Source organism: Haemaphysalis longicornis, unplaced genomic scaffold (assembly GCF_048455015.1).
Source record: "Haemaphysalis longicornis isolate Haplotype H1 unplaced genomic scaffold, Haemaphysalis longicornis Haplotype H1 scaffold_8, whole genome shotgun sequence".
Classification (NCBI taxonomy): Eukaryota; Metazoa; Arthropoda; class Arachnida; order Ixodida; family Ixodidae; genus Haemaphysalis; species Haemaphysalis longicornis.
In genome coordinates, this window is record NW_027526445.1 from 80,198,655 (window position 1) to 80,215,869 (window position 17,215).

A 17,215-nucleotide genomic window follows, 5' to 3' on the forward strand; every position below is an offset into this window, starting at 1 on the left:
CTCATGGCACTTCGAGGTCGACTGCTAGGCGATTGATCACCATCCCATTTACAATAGGCTTGATGCACGACCGGTGCCGCGACTTCATTGACGCTGCCGGTTCATCGATTGGGATGAGTTCAGATCACAGCTCTCCCCATTTGAACAAGAGACTTATCACCCGATTTCTATCCTACAAAGCGCACTCCACACATCAACGCAGATCTCTTGGGTACATGAAGCCTTACCTTCATCTGCTCCGGCTGTGGCCCGCCAACCTACATCTAAGAGTACCAGGATCCCCCCTAATCTCCTGACAGCCCAAGCGCGACGACAAAAACAACACCTTACAGGGCTCGCTGGATGCACTGGTGTGCTTTACTCAGCCCCTCAACAAACACAGCCTCGATATGGCGCACGTATCAGGCAATGAAACGAGTCCGCAAGCAGGAGAATTCCTTTGACAATACTTACCTTAAATCGGGTCTCTCATTGCATGAGTTTGCAGAGGAGGCAATGAAGGCTTTTTTCGCCCATAATGACACGCGTGCTCCGTCCTTTGGGGGACATTCACCTTTTCCTCCTGAGGCAGGCCGATCACTTACCATGGAACATATAGTTGGTCTTGATTCCCCCATCACCATGGCGGGACTGTTGGCAGCTATCGACTCAACAGGAACACATATGGCACTGGGCCCCGATGGCATACAGTACGAAGTGTATAAGAACTGCACAGAGAAGCTTGGCCCCTGGATGCGTTACAACTTTCTGGAAGCACGCCGAAACCGTAGGCGTCGCGAAAGCAGGAAAACCACCGGATAGGCTCAGCAATCTACGACCGGTTGCTCTGACGTGTACCCAATGCAAGCTGGCTGAGCGTATGCTAGCATCAAGGCTCACATTGTGGCTTGAGGGCACGCGTTGGTACAATCCGTCTCAGATCGCTTTTCGGCCCCACATGGGTGCAGAGGGCGGCCTTAAAGCGTTCTCTACTTCCGCACTCATAGGAGGACGCACTTGTCGTATTCGTTCTATCCTTGCCCTAGATGTGAAGAAAGCGTACGACAATGTGGTCCACCAAGCAATCCTACAGATACAGCGCTGGCTTGGGTGCTCGGCACCTGTGGTGTCCTTTGTAGAGTCGTGTTTATGGACAGGCGGTTGGGACCTTTTCAAGATGCCGCGGGGTACCACAAGTCTCAGTCCTGGCAACCATACTGTTCAAACTTTCCCTTCTTCGCTCGCTTGGACCGTAGCAGCATTGAAAGATGTAAAATACCTCATATATCTGGATGATATAACGCTCTGCTCGACACTTCCAGATATTGCGGATCAAGAACACGCTCTTCAGAGTACTTTAAATACGGTTGACACGTGGTGCAAACGCGTGTGGCTCAAGCAATCCCGAGATAAGACCATGTTGCTAATCGTCGGCAACCGAAGGGCTCGACGAAAACTGCAAAACCGACGCATTTTACAAAATCTTGATGGCAAGCCCAGGACGGAAGTTACTTGTCACCGCAGCCTTGGCCTGGACGTTGCGACCTGCGGCTCAGCTACGCCATGGCTCCGGGAAGCTCGCCGGCGCGCCCTTCAACTGCTACATCTCGTTCGCCAGATTTCAGTGCAATCGGGAAGAGCTCGCACAGAGATGGCTTGGCTTCTTGTACGTGCAATCCTGCAGCCACGTATCACGTCCCAGGCTGAGTTGCAGTACATGACCAGGGCGGAATGGGATCGTCTAGAGGCCATCAATAGAGGGGCCATGAGGACTATTAACTGCCTTCCTCGCTTAACGCGCATCTATACACTACAGAAAAAAGTTGGCCTTAACACGATAGATGAGTTTGTTCACCAGCGGCGACAGGCACGATCTCTTAAAGCGCAGGTGTACATATCTGTAACTGCTTTGAGGTTGTATAAGGGCCTCCATACTAACACGCCGCCAGATCCCTCTCCACAATCCCTCCTTGGACCTGAACATTATTCCTGACTGCAAGCCTCTGGGTCGGTCAAGCCGTGTTACGCCGCAACTCTCATTCAGCGCTGGCCAAGATACGTTTTACGTCGACCCCAGTATTTCAGGAAGCCTTATTACCACAGCCGTTGTAAACACAGCCATGCAGTTTTGTCAAACCTGCCATTACTACGCCCTTCAGAGTCCCCCGTAAACACTTGCAGACCTCAAAGCGATTTTCGACGCCTTAAGGCTATAGAGCTGCTGAGGCCAGAACAATCACAACCTGTCAACATCTTTACAGATTCACTGCAATAAGTGCGAGACCTCCGGAAAGAACTTCATTAAGTGCCCATGTCCCAAACCATCCACACGAAAGCTACGACCCTTATTTTCAGAGTGAAGATTCCTTTGGCCCAGAGGACGTCGACCCCTGGACAGCAACAGGCGGATGCGGCGACTCGTATACCTCCAACGACGCATCCACTGCCCTTATTTCCAGTTGAGGCAATGTCAAAGTTGGCCACCGACAAAGAAGACCTTCGACGCTCCACACGCGGACTTTTTCCACCGTGTGGATCAAACCTCCCTTGTGCGCTCACCCGCCGTGAGGAGGTGGGGCTTCGAAGGAATCGCGTAGAGGCTGCTGTTCCACCAGCTCTCACCCACACCTGGCCCCGGAATCGACGGGCTCCGTTTGGCCGGACATGTCCATTTTGCACCACGCCGGCATCGACCGCAGACATTCACCATCTTTTGTGGACTTGCCGTGGCCTCCAACGTTCCCGGCAGCAAGTACTACATAGTGTTGGACTCAAACCAGGCCGGCCTCCCGACTACGCACGCTGACTCTTTGGGCCGTATCACCGGAGCCTTTTAGTCTCTCTTTGTGCAAACTTACTGTTTACATATATTTAAACACACTCGCCGCAAACGTTTTATGCTGCAGTGCAAACGTTCCCAATTAAAAAAAAAACAAGTCACCTATGCGAGCTATAACAGGTTTTCGAGCACTCACCCCGTCCCTATTCCAGTTCTTCTGTGCTTCTCATACACGAAGCACAGCTCAACACATTTGATGAGCTAGTGCATCAGCGTCGACAAGCCTCCCTCTGAGAATAAGCCCTTGACCCAGATTCCGCCACTCTTGCAGCGTACAAGACCTGTTTTCTAACCCCACAACCATCAAACACAACCATACGGCCCCTACGAAAGTTCCATCAATTAACGAATGCTTGTCCGTAGTCATATCCGAAGGGTTGCTGCTACAATTCCTCCTTCTACGTATACTGCTAGCCCTTCCTCTATGCTTTTTGCAGCCCCTTTCTTTATGACGATCTACTTTGTCCGACTGTGGCTCGCGATCCAAATACCTGCAGTTATAATATAATGGAGAACTGGCCATCAACGCAGGCAGAACTCCTCGCAGTGCAGTATCTTCTGCTACACAGATCGTTAATAATTAACCGCGCATCACCGCAGCGTAAAATTTACACTGATTGATAGGCAGCTGTACGAGATATTCGTAAAACGCTTAAGTTCAACGAACGTCTGCTAGCAATTTAAAAGGTAGTGGGCACTAACCCATGTCATCTGCACGTGTCATGGCGCTGACAGAACAGCCAACCCGCAATGCAGGCTTGTGATGCCGGCACACACATTGCGCGTGTTCAATATCCAGATACTCTTGTACCTTCGTCAAACGGTGCTCGCCTTGCTAGCGAAAAAGTACGTCTACGGTGCATCACCGTATACAGGGTATCGGAATACCTTAGGCACACTAAATGCAAAGTTGCACGAGTCACGTCGTTTCCCTTTGTTTTCCGCAATTGAGTAAAAACAGGTGTTCAAATATTGTAACACGAACACCAAATTGAACTTTCGTACTTTATTTGGTAACTGGTTTTAAATACAGAAATATGTTCTTTAAGAGTAATTTTGTCGAATAAATCAAACGATCTGGTATAATTATGAATTTTCTCGCAATTTCGCAGTCTGTATGATACAGGTACCAAGGCCGGCATCCACTAAAAAAGTTCTAAAATTCACTAAAAAGGAGCCGTGTTCGTCGACTCAACTCCCTATTTTAGTTTGTTGTCAATACGGGGGTGCGCATCTGACCTAAGGGCGTTTTGCTCATATGTTACCCGAAGCAGTTTACTAGCTTATAAAAAATTACCACATTGTTGCTATTCCTGCAAGAAAAATATCGTTTCCGCCCTATAGCGATTCGTAGTGTACGTGAAAGCAAAAGCCTCAAAACTCGGATTGACCGCACTGACACCTAAATTTGGCACACATTTTCAATGTATTTAACCATTTTCTAATGGAAGCGCTTCATATCACAATGGACTCTTTTAAACGCTTTCAAACAACTTTCGACCGTCTTCTATGTCCTCTGTGGATGCTTGCTACGGCAGCTGTGTAACGAAGGGAAACGCGACAATGATAAATTCGAATTCGGTTGCCTGACTTGCTAAACATTTGACGGCGTTCGCCGTAAATATTTCATCGCTGGTTTTGTTGTTTTATAGCGAATTCCTTGCTGACATCCTAATGTTGAGCTGGTACGCTGCTAAAAAGTTTGTGAACTTGTAGCATTTCTCCTCTTAACAATGGGGTCTAATGCAGCCTATATGCCGCATATAATTTCCAATAGGTTGCCTAATGTTTTTGAATTAAAAACGAAGGCACAGGCTTTCTAGGGAGTACGTTTTCTAAGAGCAAAAAACTAACAAAAATAAACACTTTACGTGTTACAAGTGTCTCCTAATTTATTTAGGTTGTAGTAGAAAGCGGTGTTTGTTGCAAATGCCCTAAACCAGAGGTATGCTTTTATACACCAGAAAATTAGGATGGCGTTAGCGCGTGGGTCTAGAGCGGTATTAGAATTGATATTTTAACCGACAAACATTGCTATTTAACGCCCGCCCAAGCAGAGACAGCACATGTTGATTGGAGGTAGCACCTCCAGGTAATACAGACCCGACGTTTAGGTTTACTTGAGATTTTATGAAGTGATATTTTCTCTATTTGTAGTAGACGTCGATGTTAGTCTCGTAGCGTCGACACATGAGCCAAAGTGTGCGAGACGGGCAACCGCAAGAACTGTGTATGTTCTGACTATTACCAAACCAGGCTGCCTCATTCGCGCTTTCTTCTACGCGACTGCATCTGCAATCGCCCAGATTTCTGTGATCATTAGGCTCTAATAAGACGTAGAAGCCCGATTAAAATAGCGACACTGACCAGGGCACTGTCTTTAAGGGGAGCCAAACGATTAGTTTATAGGGAATAGACACTCCCTAGCTTTAAAACAGTATTTACTTACTGTACCGCAGTGGCGTATCCAAGCTGTGGATGCTGTCTCGGACTCCGAATACCACTGAAAGTTTCTCTGTGGTCATTCCTCCATTTGGTCTTCTTCGATTTCGTCTTCTTCACCTTTATTCTACATGGTTGAAACACCACATCGGTATAGAGGGAAACGCCGCATAAACAAACTGTTGAACTACAAAGTTTCCTGTACAAGAAAGCACGCCAATAAGTTTTCTGAAATATCTTGAACGCCACTACGTACAAGACCACTACAGTGAATTTGCCTCTTTAACCAAGAAAATAATACGTTCCCAATCGCTGAATTTTTGCTTGATAAAGAATACGCGTGGAAGCACACATGCTAATGCTCAATGTGTGGCGACGACCGCGAATCATGCAGCTTGGCCGCGAGTAGCAGAAACTCGTAAATTCATACAGAGCGTGTTGCGACGCAGCATCGGTTTTAAAGGCTGCCGACGGAGGGCCGGTGTGCTTTAAGGCGCTAGTTTGTGCTGACCTGAGAACTGGATATATCGTTGAGACCATCATATCAAAGAGGAAGGCCACAAATCATCAGTGAGCCGTGATGCAGAACTTGCCGGAAAACCAAGCAATATCCCTCTCATGGAAGCGCTATCGGCGTTGGACCCGTTGCAGATATATATCTTGCGCCACCATCACATCCCCCAGCAGCACGCCATGATCCTTGAGAGCACTCAGAGCATCCTGCTTTTGTGCAGAAGAAAGTCTTTCACTTCATTCGCCTGTGGCAATTTGAATCTAATACATTTTCCTGCCAGCATCGTTACCAAAGTTACCATAGTGCGCAAAAATATAAGGAGTTACCAAAGTGCGCAAAATGTATAACAAGGTGACACGATAACCAATAATTATAGCAGACCAGAGGGTTTCGGATTTACGCGCGTTTGAATACATTACTGCGCAAAACAAAAAAAAACTAAATCACTTTAGAACATATACAGAAATGACAAAACTAGCGTTGGTGCGCACTTTATGGCGGTCATATTTCTGCTTTATTATAATTTGTGGTTATAACAGTCACATAAGGCATCTTGGCAGCTGTTTCTTTTTTCTGAACATTGTACAACATAAATTTGTACTTTATGTAGATCTCCTTGATATGAAAAGAGAATGCAGTGTCACTACATGTGCCAGATAGACTTATGTATCCAGGTAAAAGAAAATGGAGGCATTCTCAAATTGGCCCTTTATGTGCAAAAGTTGAAGTTTAACGAAGTACCAAGATGCATGCATATTTTTCAGCGGGCAAACTAGCCACTTTCACGTACAATATTTTGAAACAGCCTTCTGTTAGCCTTACGCAACGTAGCACTTTTGTAATGTGTAACCTTTTGCATCAGTGAAGTTGATCCAGCTGTTTTTACCTCTTCATCTTTCCAATCACTGCGTACATGACAACTGTATATATCACGGAAGAATAACGAAATATCGAAAGAACAGTTAGCTATTTATAATTTGAATTTCAGCATTGACACTTGCACTTGCGACATTTAATATTTAAAGACTTCTGTGTAGAAGCTAAAGACTTTGCCGCTTACATAGGCAGCAAAAAAGGGGTCGCTAACCCGTTTTCAGTGATGTGTAGTAAAGTAGTTCTAGCATCCTGACGCGGAGCTCAGGAAGGGCAATAGTCGAGCGGAACTATACGTTTCAGCAATTTCAGTTTCCTCTCGCAAACTATTCAGACACCCGCTGTATCAATAAACCTACATGGGATTTGTTCCGGTCCACAGGATGTGCCATAATTTCCGAGAACCCTTTCCTCAATCCACTCATGCATCTGTGCGACTTGAAGCTGGTTCGGAAGGAACCCGGCCCGGTTTTTCACTGTTGACCTTCCTGACCTCACCCATGGCGACAAAAGACGCAGAAATGACAGGCGGAACCAAAACGAAAACTTTTCAAAGGCCTTATGTCTGGCGGCGTATTGAAGCGCAGCAAAGACGAGGACATTAACACTGACGACGACACACAGAGCACCCTGTGTGTCGTCGTCTTTGTTCTGTCCTCGTCTTTGCTGCGCTTCAATACGCCGCTATGTACCACCTCACCCAAACCAATACTCTCCTGAACCTTATGTCTGCTTGTGTGCCTTGAAGGCAAAGAAGTAGGCGTAGTTTCCAACGTCTTTTTCTTACTTTTACTTCGCATGTTTGCTTTGGGTTGCTCGTCTTTTGATAAGCGTTACTTCGAAGACATTCTTAAGTGCGGCATCATCTACATAGTGTAACCTTTCATTTCACTTGGAACAAAATACCGTTATCACGGTGCTCCCACTATACTGTCTTCGCATTTTGACTTGTAGTTTTGGGAATTTTCAGAAAAGGCTCTTTACTATTCAAAGGTATTGGTTCCTGCACGATCCTCGACTGAGATCGAACATAGAGTTTGTTATCCTTACATACCTCCCGTGTGATTCATTTAGGTGAGAAATGTTTTTATAAACTTTTTGCAGTGGCGGCCATTTTCTTAAACACGAAGGAACATGTGTACAACAGCTACGATGGCGGTTTTTTTCGTGGCATAGGGTAGTTAAGCCTTCCGACATGCCCACTGGTGAACGCAGCTTGCGTGACGGCAGCCGTTAGCCCTCACTGACGAAAAAGAGCGTGAATTCGGAGCTATGATGTAGTCGGGTAGAGAGGCTTTATTAAGAGCAGCAGGGGATTCCAAGGTAAACAAATACAAGAACGGATAGCAGAGTGAGCCTAACACTTCAGGCATGCAAACTGCAGTGATCCGCAACGCATCTACTCCTATTATCTCAAACACCAGCGCGAGCCCACGCTACAACAATGTTAGAGAAGCGTAGGTCTAGTAGGAGAGGAGTAGCTGTGGCAGCAATTCATAATGCTTTACTGTTTGCGACGGATTAAAGCTGCGGTCTGACATAAGGAACTGCAGTTGACTCCTCCTCTGAATCGGAATGTCCATCGTCTCTCACACAACACGGCATAAAGTTTCTGCTTCGTTTCATGTGTCAAGAATACCTGGTTTTTCCTCTTTATGTTTGTATGTATATGTTTTTTCTCTAATAGTATGTGTTTACAGCAAAAAAGAAAACTAAACTCCCAAACATTTCCGCGACACGCCGTAAACTCCAAACAGCGTTGAGGTACTCTGGATTACACCTGCCGAGCGGATTTTTCTCAAAGTTGAGGCTCCAGGTTGCCCAGAGCAGGAACCAGGAGCGGCAGTGCAACTTGTATCATTGCAATGTCACTTCTTTGAGTGTGCAAATAGCCTTGGACAAGGACACACGTTTAAGTTGCATATCTCGATTTTTGTATAACTACATCGCTCGACTATGTCCGACATCGAAAAGGGGGAAGGAATTTAGAAATAATAACAATAAAAAGAAGAAGAAAAGGAATTTGACAAAAAAGTGATCAACCATATAGTGTTCTGATTTTTTTTGTAGTGGTTACCACCCCCACCCCTATCGATCTTGTTTGCAGGGCTTCGTAACTTTTGTTTGCTCATTATAAAATCTGTAACAAAATTAGTCGGCGTAGAAAATTGTGGAGAAAATTGTCAACATTACTGCAGTTATCAGGATATCATATACGAAGCTTGTAAACGTGATTGAATATTTCAAGGGTATGGTTTGTTATTATATGGCGGTACTAGGGAAACACTCACCTCCAGCATAATTTAAAGATGATGCGGTCGGTGACCGGTTAAAAGGCAGGTAACACAGCCACGTCTATTACCAGCTCGGTACCCTGCGAAATCACCCCTAGTTGGCTTCGCTAAAACGCATAAAACGACCCATCAGCTTTACCTACCATGCGAACATTGGGAATGAAATGTCTAAGCATGCCATTAGAGCGAAAAACACACTCATCGGTTCGACGAAAAGCACATTTACGTTTTGAGCTACCATTCATCGCACAGATTTTATTCTTCCTCCGAACCTCAGTTGGACGTCTTCATCCCCCGACATGGCACAAAAGTTTTGCGCTGATGGTATTTCGAGAGCTTTGCAATAAGCCAAATTATATCTATTTTTCAGGGTGCCTTTCTCTCCGACATGTCGTGCAAACTTATCGGAAACATTTTTTTTAACTAATAAAGGCAATGTGCGAGCGAAGATTTTTTTTCTGTGTTTCCGTCTTTTTCACTGGATTTATAGTCATTTTGGATATTGATAGACAGCCTGAGCAAGGACTACATGTAGGCAAAACATTCGTATACACACTGGGTGTAGCCATCACAAACGTCTGCTTTGTTTGGAAAAACAAAACGTGAGAACAATTCATTCAAAACATGAAAATATAAATTACGGTCCGCATAATTTGTCTAAAAAAAAGATGTGACCTTGGATGGCCGGCACGAATACGGGAATGTTACATGCCTTCAAGCGGTTTGAGTATTAAGGGCGACGAAACAACAACCTTAAAATCGGTGGTTCGAGTTCCATACGATCCAAGCGCTACCATAACAAAATATTCCAGCATATATCTATCAGAAGAACAACTTCCTTTGCGCATATGTTGGGAGCAGTGACAAGGAGGGGAGAGGGAAGAACGGAAAAGGTTGAAGAAGGGATGAGGACGAATCGTCACTTGGCAAGGGAAGGTTATAACTTCCATATTTGAGTAATATTTGGAACAAACAGCCGGAGTGTTAAGTTCGGGCACCGGAATTATTAATGTAAATCCCCCGGTGACTAGATATCGTTTGCGGGGGTTATCTGGTTTACCTGTTTGATATTTGTATTCCCGCCGGCCGATCACACTTGTGTGCGAGGGGTATTGGAAGAAACCCCGGATGCTTCTTTTTTGTTTACCGCGCTATTGTTTTCACCCGACGAGCTGGCCCGGGCAGCTCTAATTCAAATGCGTCGGTCCCCCCCAAAATAGCTGAAGACGATGTTATCATTCCAAGGATTTGCGTTGGTTCATGCGCAAAACTGGGGGAGGGGGACCATATACATTTTAACAAATGTGATTACCGCCATGAGAATGCCCTATCCTGAAGGGAGCTGGCAGTCAGTCAGAGTTAGCCTAGCTTATTTTGTTTTTCTGCACAAGATCGCCCTGAACAGATTCAAAATTCACATTATTTTATCGTTGTAATGGCTATGAAGCAAAGTGTGACAGATATTTCGTTTGTGATTTCTTATTACAATTCATGGAAAAGTACGATCCAGAAAAGCTCTAAAATTATCAAGTTTCTTTACTTTGTTTTTGCAACAAAATAATATTTTTGAAACCTTTTGGCTACGCTGCGTTTGCATAGTTTTTTTTTTATTTAGGCCATCAGAATAGCTTATAAAATTTATTTTGATAACGCTGTATTATTCTTTTTTGCGTTTAAAATAGGAATTTTCACTAGACGCTTGTTTTTAATGCAGAGTTCAAATTTCTGAAATGTGTTTCAAATCTTTTTAGTGAACCTTAAAACTTTCCGATCACGCGAAGTGGAAATTGTGGTTGAACCATTCGTCAATTCAGTGTTACACTTACGTCGCGGTCGGGTTCTACACCAGTACAGGAGCCTCCTAGACAGCACCCCCCCCCTCCGACCCATCTAATTCCCTTCCCTCTTCCAGCAATAGCTATTTGTGGGTATCTATCGCCATTTCAAGGCTTATGAGACCCAGAAGTTTGCCACTGTCACATTCCCACACTTCCACCGCACCGCTGGTACCCTTTACAGGAACGAAACCCGAGGCTCACGCTCTCTTCCGAGCATCCTTTCCAATACGGAATCCTTCCCCCAAGCTCCCTGGCTAACACAGATTTCAGATTTTCGGTCTAACAGTGGTGTTAGCGTAATGTTGGGCGTCATGTTAACCATAGGTTGCACCGCGAGATAAAACCTTGAAATGTATAAAATTGGGGCTGTTCCCGGCGACATGAAAGATGGGACCGGGCCTGGTGACCCCATGTTCAGACCTAAATGTCTCGGCGTCTACCAGAATAGATTCCCGCGCCTTCGACGTGTTGATTGTGTGTGTTTTTAATTCCTCAGCCGGTGCATTACACGTGCTCGCCATACGAGAATGGCGCAATAGCATACAAAGATTAATGTTGTCTGGAAACGGTGCGTGTTTGGGGGCGCACCAAGTACGAGTAACGGCTGTGGATTCCCCCTTCCCCTCCCGAAGCCTGCGCAGCAGGCCCTACTCCCAACGAACGAGTCTACTGGTGATCTCAGTACTTGGCGGTTATTGTACAGACTGCGTGGCGAGGGGAGCGTTCTTTTCTACTAGTAGTCGTCATACAGTTAAACCTGGATGTAACAAACCTAGGTATAAATTCCTGGTTCTAACGGTTTTTTTTCCTTTCCTATTGCTGCTCCATTCAAACACAAGCGTTTGCGATCTCTACGTAACGAAGCCACTACGACGGTTAACCTTTATGTAAGAAATTCGCCACGCTGATGAGCCATCGTTGCTTGCACTTTTTTAAGAAAGCGGGTGACGTGATGGACTAATTGCGCGAACTTCACCTGCACCGTAAACTACAGTGCTTTCTAGGGTCAGTCCAGTGTCGATTAGGTCAGTCTGTTGGGTTAGGTAATGAGTTCTGCTGCTAAAGAACAGAAAGGTTTGCCTTCTCAAGAGGAGCTCGTAATAGGAAATGCGTCTCCGCGGAAGACAGCAACGTTGCCGCACGGCACAGGAACTCCGCTAGCACCCTCTGAACGATTTCTCGAGTCTGACAATTAGCGTTATGCTCGCGAAAAGGCGCCCTTTCAGCATAGGTTGGTCCTTGAAACGGGCTAAGGCAGCCGAACGTGCCACAAAGAAAGGCCATAGCTAAGCTACGTTTGCGACTATAGAGTGAACTGGCCTCCCTTTTTTGAGCGCCGTGTAGTGACTAAACTGGTAGGAAAGCAGCATTCCAAATCACGGAGTTTTTATATTGTGAAATAAATTCTTAAACAGCGAGGTCTCCACCACTGAGGTCTAAAATTTTGGATTCGGTTTTGAATTTTTTACGCGACTGTTATTATACATCGGTATATTACGAAATACTGTATGTAGCGACGAATTGCGAATTTACGTCAACTTCGCTATATCCAGCTTCGCCGGTAGTGTGCATTCCGTTAGATCTGCTACCGGCACATGGAGGTTTCTACCATGGTAGTCACGATCCGGCGCTTTTTTGCAGAAACCACGTCATGAATCTACAACATACGTGTCTCTAATGACGTTAAATATGTGCCGAAAGGCAGATACCAAGCGAAAAGTGACACCAATCGCGAATCGCTGTCGTTCATGCTTTCAATTCATCATTCTTCACCCCAGAAGTATCTGTCAATGCAACTGACCGGAGAAAGTCCCGAACGCTATCACTTTGTGCCATCAATTTCGTAGAAAAACGCATTGTAGAGTGAGCTTTGCACTTGCTTGGGAAACGTGACAGTGACTTGTAAAGGCTGTTGAAGAAGCATTCGTACCCCAGAGCTTATGCGAAAATTTGCTGAGCACGCATTGGCGCACCAAGTGTGCAGTCAAGAAACTCCACGGCTCGCTCTTTGGCTGAAGGAGGCGAACGTTTGGTAGATTTATTGTTGCAATTTCGTCTTTTTTGCTTCACTTCAAAGTATATCGACGGAACCATAGTGACAGAAACACTGGCATCGCGTCAGAGGTACTAAAACATTGGTATTTGAATCATCATCACCGTCGTCTTCGTCATCATCATCATCGTCGTCGTAGTAGTCGTGGTCCTTGCCGTCGTCTTGATCATCATCATAATCATCACCGTCCCCCTACTCAGGCCCACGGCAGGACAAAGGCTTCTCCCATTGACCTCCGACTGCTCCTGTCGTGCGCTTCTCGAGTCCAGAGTCCAGCCCAAATTTCCTTATTTCATTTTTTCATCGGGTTAAAGTAACGAACAATTTTTAATATGAAGCTCTGCAAGCAAGATAGCAAAGAAATACTGCCGTTTGTATAACTTCACTGTGCGGGTCAACTTTGGCGTCCAATATGGAAGAGAACAGACTGCATTGGCCGCCCAATGAATCGCCTAGTTTTACTCAGGGGATTTATTCCACCATCAGTCGCGTCATTCAAAGCGCCATAATATTACACGCAATTACATGTCACTCCGTTCGAATGCGATAATGCATGTCGTTCGACGAAGTTGGACCTTCACTTTCTATACTCGATGTCTGTACATGGGATGCTTCGCGAAGAAATAAATAGTTGGTGCAAAAGGCCTGCACCGATATATCCCTCTTCGCATTGCGGGCGATGCGGGCGCGTGCGCGCGGCTGTACACTCGTTGTTCTTTATGGATGATGTTGTGTATTTATCTGTTCTGAAAAAGCGAATACATATTTTTGTGTAATGATACCCTACAAATATTTCAAGAGGACGTGCCTTCGATTGTTTGAAATAATCAAATGTTGCCTTGATAAAACGGAGAAAGTTAGTGTTGCGACATTTGAGTATTAGTAAACATTTCGAGCATTATAAACCTTAAGAGAAGAAACGTGCTCTCTTCATTTTGTCAACTGATTTTTCTTGTACGCGGCGAATTTCTCTACTATTCTGTCAAATATCTCGCCCCCCCCTTCCCGTCCCCCTACATTCAAGTCAACCTCAGTACAACGGTTTGCCCCCGGAAGGGAAAATGCTGCCGACGTCCTCGGCTGGTATGGAGTTATTTTAACTACTTCGGCTTTACTACGCCTAAGACCTTCTTTAAGCTAACAAATAAATCTGTATTAACGCTTCCCAGGTTTTCGTGTGGTTGTTTTCAAATAGGTATTGAATTGCGATAGCAAACCTGACGGTGGGCGTATGAGTTTCTAGTCGCTGTGGTAGCTAATCCGCTCTGTGGGAGCGGCTCAGTGGGAGCAGGCAATCCTCTACGAGAAAATGCCCGTTAAAGGAAAGGCATTGTAACTTGGAACTGATTTTACTGGAAGAGGGCACCTATTTTTTCGTGCAATCTTCTCAAAAACAAGTTCCTCGAAGCCAATACCGAGTGCTCGCAACATCGTGCATGCAGTCCGGTCTTATCAATATATATTTTGTTGCGTGTGGTGGCTTCAAACATTATCAACTTCTCGAAATTCTCAAAACGCCTTACTCAAACCATGCTGAAACTTGCCGAGATCTGGATCGTTCCTTTTTCATCTATTCGTCTTGTAAAAACACCCCGAACTTCATTCTCCGTACCCAACTGCTCTATCCCACGGTTATTTCAAACTCGAAAATTCCGACTTGTGGATAGTTGGGATGTTACGGAGGAACCGCCAGTTGTCGTGGAAAAGAAATGATTATGAGCAACGAATATCTGAGAAAAAAATAAAGCCAAAAGATCAATTTTCGGACTAAAGTTTCCGCGACAAAGCCATGTTTCCACTCAGAACGACAGCAATTTAAGTTCTGAGCCCCCTGACAAGCTTCGGATAGGACGGGGATGTTTGACAGACCAACGTTGTAACGAACTATGATTTTGAAGTCCCCAAATTTGCATTCATTCTGCGGCGGAACATTCTCTAAAGCCCATAACTGGTCATACAAGGCCAGTTCTTTTTAGACACCAATTTGTTTAGGGACCAGGTGACTCTGACTATAAGCACCACCATCATCAGGTTTTCCTATGCCGTACCATGGAGCTAACTGACGATGGGATCATGCGCCAAGTGACCGCGCTGTCGCAGAGCCGCTGCTGACGAAGAAACTCTGGACAGCCAGCTATTATTAGCGCAAGACACTTCTGACGATTTGGGGTTGTTATCCAATGTTTGAGAACAAATCGATACGGTCGTAGACATGCAATCAGTTGTTCTCAATTGAAGGAGGAATAGGCAAGGAACATTTCACGACATCTTCAGTCCTATATAAATGAAACAAAGTTCGTTTTTCCGACAAGCGGATTTTTTTTACTTCCATTTTATTTTGACCATTTTCGTTCCCTTCCAGGTAGGAAAAATTGGTCGGCTACTGAATTAACAATATTGGGAGGCCGAAATCCTGCAAACTACTTATTGTGGTTATTACGTCAGTTTATATTGACACGTGTATTTTATCGTTTTTTGAACTTAAATTCACTACGTAAAATCTGGTGTGTTTACATTAAAAAAAACCGTGCAACTGCATAAATTCCAGAGTTCATTTATGCTGCTTTATATCTACAGAGTGCAATTTTTTTTAAAGCTGAGGTTCCAGGTTGCCAAACACATGCAATGTGTACCACTGCACTGCCGATTATGGGCGTGTGCGTTAGCCGTGAAATTGGACACACGTAGAATGTAAATTTCCCAATATATGGTAACTACATAGCTTGAAATTGTCTAACATAGAAAAATTAAAGGCAATTTCAAATAGTAAGAAGAAGAAAAAAAAGGAAGCCCAGCGACGATCAACGCTTCCATTTCTTACGCTCTTCTGTACCGCTGACAAGCTGGACCATCGAATTCTTCGGAACGCTGCGCTGGGACTAGTATTCTTGCTGCTCTTTCCTAGCCCCAGTGTATTGTTGCCTGTGACAGCTGATTGTGTTCAGGTTGCTAAATTATTACTAATGTGTGGCGACGTTGTGGAAAACCCTGGGCCTACCGACGGCACAGATGTTACCACACTGTCTGATGAGCTAAGGACTGGTATTAAATCAATTACTTCACATGTTGATTCTCGCCATGATGAGCTTAAGAAGGTATTAGATGAAGTAAAGTCGAGCCAAACCAAGTTAGAAAAAACGGTCTCGGATATTAACTCTCGACTGGCCGCGGTGGAAGCTCGGGTAAATTTACTAGGACGAGAACCAAGAAGTCCAAGTACACCAAGTGGTCACAGACACTGTTCGAGTGGAAACCGCCGAGCTGCGTTCTCGCCTAGACAACTTTGAGGACCGATCTCGAAGGGACAATCTAATATTTTACGGTTTTGAGGACACCGTTGGGGAATCTTGGGCTCAATCTGAAGAGAAAGTTCGCGCTCTAATATCTGCGTCTCTTGAAACTGTGATACAAGAAGACTCTATTTCGCGAGCCCACAGATTAGGGGCCTACGTGCCCAACAAATGCCGGCCAGTAATAGTAAAATTTTGCTCATTCAAAATCAGAGATGCCCTCCTGTCGAACAAATCTAAACTTAAAGGCACAAAAATAAGCATCAGGGAAGACTTCTGCAAAGCTACACGCAATTCCAGGAAAAAGCTAATTGATTACGGCAAAGCAAGTGGGCAGAAGTACATTGTCCGCTACAACAAACTATTAATCAACAAAAAATGTTTCGTGTACTGCGCACAAACAGAAAGCATTTGTGAAATAGCCGATAACACAGATCTCGAATCCCCCGGCTCAGCTGTTCCTAAGTCGCCCCCTGCATCCCTTTGTAACGCCAGCAGCCCGCAATAGCAATCCCATTCTAAAAACCAACCTTGTCCTAGGAATGGAATTTCTTTCCTTTTTACTAACATCCGTAGTGTAATTAACCAACTCGACGATTTATCTTCAATTATCGATGACTGCAATGCTGATATCGTTGTGTTAACCGAAACATGGTTGTCGAGTAAAATTCGTAATTCTGAAATTTTTCACTGTGCTAAGGAATTTCAACTTTACCGATCCGACCGCCAATCAAGAACGGGTGGCGGTGTCTTGATAGCTGTCTCGGATGAAATACAATCTCATGTTATACCCATTGTTTGCTCCCTTGAACTTGTGTGCGCATGTGTTAGAATTGATCATCAGGATGTCGTTGTATGCACGTGCTATCGCCCACCCAATTCTCCTACTACGTTTTGTGATTCCTACACGGTGCTCCAAACAACCTAAAAGTACGCTATCCAGCTTCCCAGATTTTTCTGCTTGGTGATTTCAACTTCGCTGATATTTGTTAGGGTTCCGACCAAACCTTATCTGTGTCGCGCTCATCCGAAAGCACTGCATTTATTAACATTTGTGCCCACTTTAATCTAACCCAGATAGTGCGACATCCGA

General features: G+C 44.9%; 1 pseudogene; it reads left to right on the top strand.

Moving 5' to 3' along the window:
- The first annotated feature begins 621 nt into the window (after positions 1-621).
- LOC144148362 (uncharacterized) lies at positions 622-16,630 on the top strand (annotated as a pseudogene).
- The last annotated feature ends 585 nt before the right edge of the window (positions 16,631-17,215 follow it).